This window comes from Ochlerotatus camptorhynchus, unplaced genomic scaffold (assembly GCF_037179485.1).
Source record: "Ochlerotatus camptorhynchus isolate MF236.1 unplaced genomic scaffold, CSIRO-AGI_Acam_v1.1 ptg000586l, whole genome shotgun sequence".
Classification (NCBI taxonomy): domain Eukaryota; kingdom Metazoa; phylum Arthropoda; class Insecta; order Diptera; family Culicidae; genus Ochlerotatus; species Ochlerotatus camptorhynchus.
Window position 1 is genome coordinate 130658 of NW_027041066.1, and position 6079 is coordinate 136736.

Here is a 6079-nt window from a genome sequence, read left to right on the forward strand (position 1 = left end):
AATACTGAACGCGCTAGAGCAATCTTGAACATACTCCCGAGTTATATGTTAGCTTTAGCGATGATCTCAGAATAATGTAGCTTGAATGTAGTTCCTGGATCAAGCGTAATTCCTAAATCGCGGATACTGCTCACACGTTGCAACGGTTCATTTTTGATCGTTTAGTTGAAAATGATTGACTTCCGCTTGCGATGTAAAGAGATGATGCTCAATTTTTGAATATACTCAACGTGACGAAGATCCTGGAACACCAATCCTCGAAGTCTTCGATCATATGCTGTAACTGTAAGCAGTCAGCAAGGCTTCGAATGACAACATAAATCTTAACGTCATGTGCATAGAAAGAATGACAGACAACCGGAATAATCAATCCAACTTCGTTAATGAATATTGAAAATAGCAACGGCCCTAAGTTGCTGCCTTGAGGTACACCGGATGTATTGATGAAATAGTTTGATTGTGCTGCTCCGATTTTCACGCAGAGCTATCGATTTGTCAAGTATGACTCCCTGTGACACACCAAGCTAATCTAGTTTAGCTAGCTGGATAGCATGATAAACTCGATTAAAAGCGGCCTTTGAATCCGTATAGACGACATCTGTTTGCGCTCCTGCTTCCATATTCCGAAGACAAGAGGACACGAATGGCGCTAGATTTGTAGAGACGAATTTCTCTACCCTAAATCCATGCTGGTGCGGAGAAATATAGCTACAACAGCTTGCAAGGCGTCATTAACGATTATTTCGAACACTTTAGAGCAGGCAGAGAGTGAAGGGATTCCGCGATAGTTTTCAATGTTGCGTTTTTCAACTGGAAACTAATGCTGTCGACCGGACAATCTTGCGTTGCTAGGATCTGTAAATCAAGACAAGTTTGTTAATTTTATAACTTTTCAGATAATTGTTTCAACAATGTAGAAATGGAATGGATATCAACAGTAAGAGCAGAATTGTTAAGGAAGGTCTGGTTTGTTAATATCTTACTCGACGAGCAGTTTGGCTTTAAAAAAGGTCGGTCAACTGTACGTCAAGTGACTCAAGTAACAAATATTCTCAGACTGTCTCTAAAACATCTCCTATGGCATTGTTGGATGCTGAACAAGCGTTCCATAATGTCTGGCATGAAGATCACGTGTACAAATTACAACGATATGCTCTTCCAATATTCTTCGTGAAGATCACCCAACATTATTTTGATGATGACCAACATGATGCCTTGAACATAGGCGCGGGCATTCCACAAAGAAGTATCTTTGATCCCATCGTGTTCAACCTGTTCACCTCCGACATTCTGGTTCTCCCAGATGGTGGAACGTTGTCTTTGTTTGCAGAATACACATCCATCGTGTACAAGGAAAGAGTCATCAGAGCTCTTACTGCCAAACTCCTAAGAGACTTTGATGTTGTTGTTTCTTTATTTAGAAGACTTTCAACCCAAGGCTGGTTCGTCTCCGGGAACCCTCCCAAGCTACAATTTGTTTGTACAGAGGCTTGGATGTCCTGTCTGAGTGGTTCAAAAACTGGAAGATCCGTATAAACGCGGTGAAGACGCAGGTCATAACACAGCAAAAAAATAATTTTGATATCACGTCAAAGTGGATGCACTACAATCATGTCGAAAATATGGTGTAATATTACTTGCTAAAAAGGACAAAATTACCATTAATACAATGCATGAACTGACATTACGCTCCTTTTTCTGCATTTGTTTATTTATGTCGTCATAAAAATTACATGAAATTTTCGACATGATTGTAGTGCATCCACTTTGATGTGATATCAAAATTATTTTTTTGCTGTGAACTTTTCCACATTCCAATCACCTAGATTTGTTCTGTCTATGAATAATAAGATCTGCTTAAACGGCTCAGCGGTGGAATGGTCAAAAGAGGTTGTATACCTCGGACTAACACTAGACAGAAAGCTTCATTTCAGCGAGCACATTGACAGAACTAACACCACTGTATCCGCTTATCAACAGGAAGTCCACACACTTAGAAATAACTAATTTTACATGTGGCGGAATCCATCTTTCACACACACTTAGAAATAACTAATATTACAAATGACGGAATCCGTCTTTGACATAAAATATGAGACGTAAACAAACATGTCATGTAATATTAAGTGCTCCGAGACTGCGAAGTTCGTTGCTCGACGAAAAGTACGTTTGATTGAGCTATATTTCGCGTCTGTAATGACTCTAATTTATGTCAAAATAGACGCTCGTATATGTCACTGTCAGAGCACCTAAATTTACATGACTTTTGCTAAGTGTGCATAAAAGATGGGACGTAAACAAACATGTCATGTAATAATAAGTGCTCTGAGACTGAAAAGTTCATTAGTACGTTTGATTGAGCTGAATTTCGCGTCTATTATGACTCAATTTTACGTCAAAATTGACGCTCGTATATGTCAGTCTCAGAGAACCTACATTAACATCAATTTTTCTAAGTGTGTGAGTATCTAAACATGATCTAGATCAGCATGAAAAAGGAGTAAGATATCAATAAAATAAGATCAGAAATTCCATAGTATAAAGGGTGATACGGTCAAAATTTGGTCAATATCAACTTGACGTATTTCTTTCAATTTTGCATTTAAAAAACCTGAACACCCCTCATTTTGAAGGTGTGTGTGTGTAGAATGTTGCTCCTATTTTGATTTTGGAATTCACTCTTCAGTTGTCAAAATGCCGTCCAAGCAAGAAGAGCAGCGTATCAAAATTTTGCTCGCGCATCGCGAAAATCCGAGCTACTCGCACGCAAAGTTGGCAAAATCGCTAAAAGTTGCCAAATCAACCGTTACAAATGTAATTAAAGTGTTTGGGGAACGTTTGTCGACAGCCAGGAAGTCTGGATCGGGGGGAAATCGAAAACCGGAAGCCGCTGAGACGACAAAGAGAGTTGCCGGTAGTTTCAAGCGAAACCCCAACCTCTCTCTCCGAGATGCCGCAAATAAGCTGGGTGTATCGTCTACAACCGTGCATCGAGCCAAAAAACGAGCCGGACTATCGACTTACAAGAAGGTAGTGACTCCAAATCGCGATGATAAACAAAATACGACGGCCAAAGCGCGATCCCGGAGGCTGTACACGACGATGCTGACGAAGTTTGACTGCGTGGTAATGGACGACGAAACCTACGTCAAAGCCGACTACAAGCAGCTTCCGGGACAGGAGTTTTATACGGCAAAAGGAAGGGGAAAGGTAGCAGATGTTTTCAAGCACATGAAACTGTCAAAGTTCGCAAAGAAATATCTGGTTTGGCAAGCCATCTGTACCTGTGGCTTGAAAAGCAGCATTTTCATAGCTTCCGGGACTGTCAACCAAGAAATTTACGTGAAAGAGTGTTTGAATAAACGTCTGCTGCCTTTCCTGAAGAAACACGGTTGTTCCGTACTGTTTTGGCCGGATTGGCATCTTGCCATTACGGTAAAAAGGCCATGGAGTGGTACGCCGCCAACAACGTGCAGGTGGTTCCCAAGGACAAGAACCCTCCCAACACGCCAGAGCTCCGCCCAATTGAGAAATACTGGGCTATTGTCAAGCGGAACCTAAAGAAGACCAAAAAAACTGCTAAGGGCGAGCAGCAGTTCAAGGCAAACTGGCTTTCTGCGGCGAAGAAGGTGGACAAGGTGGCTGTACAAAATCTGATGGCAGGGGTCAAGCGTAAGGCCCGGCAATTCGGATTTGGAAAAGCGGAAGCCTAACTGAATATTTTTCCTGAATTTTATACTAATTGAACTTGAAAAAGAAATTTAATTTGATTTTTTAAATAAACGATTTCACCGATTTACACGCGTTTTCCCTTGACCAAATTTTGACCGTATCACCCTTTATTGTAATTGATATGATATAGGAATTGCTTCGTTTGATATTCAAACGGAAATACGGGTACATTTTTTTAAATTATTTTGTGATATTTTACTTCTTATGTCATGCTTATCCATATCGTTTTCTGGTATCACGTTCATAATTTTGTATGACTGAGATATTTTCTTCTACACACCTGTATGGCTTGAAGGCATTATTATATTGCGCTTTGTGCGTTTTTCGCTCGAGTATTCTGCTATGGTGTGGGTGCGTGCCGTATTATCAAAACGGAATAAATAGAATCGAAGCCGTCCAACGGAAGTTCGTACGTTACGCACTTCGTCACCTACCATGGACTGACCGTACTAATTTTCACAGGTATGCTGATCGATGCAGGTTAATTAATCTTGATTCACTCATCGTTGGGGCCTCCCTTAGCTCAGTCGGTAAAGCTACAAAGCAAGACCATACTGGAGGTGTCTAGGTTCGATTCCCGGTCAGGTATAGGAATTTTTCAGGATGGAAAATTTCTAAACTTCCCTGCGGATAGAGTATGATTGTACTTGCCACGGAATTATACTAATGAAAAAATGGTGCAGGCATCGAAAGCTCTCAATTAATAACTGTGGAAAATTAATATGCGATAAACAATAAGCTTGAAATAATCGAGTCTTGCCATTGTGGTGAAGTTTTCCTTGTTTTTAAGCTTTAAAGCGAATGAATTAAAATGTTTGATTTTTACCGAATTTTTACCGAAGCTGTTGAAACATCGGTAAAAATTACCGAAGTTGGTAGTCATTTCTAAGTGTGAAAGCTTCTTTCGTCAGCGACTTACTAACATCCAATATCGATTGCCCAGAGCTTCTTAGAAAACTGAACGTGAACGTCAGAAAACCTGCCCTTCTTTCCCATACGTTTCTCAACATACTCAAGCTAGGACTAATTATGGAATGCATGCTGTGTTTTTGACAATTGTTTCGAGTGTTTCGATTTTAACTTATGATAAAACATAATTTTGAGAGAGCACCATCTGTTTGATGTTATTTTTACACGTTACTTAATTTAAGTTAGGCAAGGTGGCAAAAAAAGTAATGCCTTCAAAACCATTCTTAACTTCTCGCAATGGTCATTTAAAAATTGATATAGTCTATTTTCCGCAACGCGGCGCGACATGAAAAGTAGGAGCTGTCAGTTGCTTCTGAAATCTCATGCTGGTAGACGCTGGTGCCCTGTTTACATTATGCTAGTGAGCTTTTTTTGCTAGCAGCTAGCTCATTGCCGCTAGTTAAATAGCATAAGTGTAAACACAGTAACAAGCTTGCGAGGAGCCTTTTCTCCGGACCGCATATCGCCTGTGTTGAGCTGCTGCGTGATGAATGATACACGTCCGAAGCAGTGTTGTTAACTTTTCAAGTAGTACGATCCGTAGATCAGTAAATTTGTTTCCATTGTGTTAATTATTGCTAAATGTAATGACCATTTTCCAAAACCAGTAATTAAAAAAAAGTATTTTAAAGTAATTGTTGTTTATACATGAACTATTGATCGCTGAGAATACTTGTGAATATTTGAGGTTGACAAAAGGGCGAACAAGAGCTAAGCTTTTTCACATTTATATCGCTGTAAAGTAACTGTAAACTGTAATGGGAATTTATATCTGTAACTGTAACCAGTTAGTTTTTGTTTGCTAATCTATATTATACTTAATTATCATAAAGATAAACCGTCCAGCTCAAACCTTGGGTAGGAGATGGGATCATCATCATCATCATCATTTTAACTACTCAAATCAGAAACTTTTGATCAATTTTTATAGGAAATTTATCGCACTTTCAAAATTATCAAATATTTGGGGCTACTTCTCATTTTTTTATTCAGTTACAGAACATACTCTACATAATTCAGATACTATATGTACAGTTTTTTTTACGGAACATGCATGATGGTGACTTCCGGTATTTTCGGAGCGCAACAACGTGTTACTCCATTTTGTAATCCAATAGACTTCCGATATACGAACAAAGAAAGATTCTTCACAATAAGCGGGGAACGGGGGTGACGTGTAGAGGGAATTTATGTCTGACATTATTTTATAATCCAAAATGGCGACTTCCGAGGGAACCTCCATCTTATTCAATTTTTAAATTTCAATTTTTTCAATCCGTTGAATCTATGCCGAACCGAGATTTTGGCTCCACTAGACTCGGTCCTGAGCAATCGCTTCCATTAAGGACGTTAATCGACCTAGTGTTGTTCTCTTCAG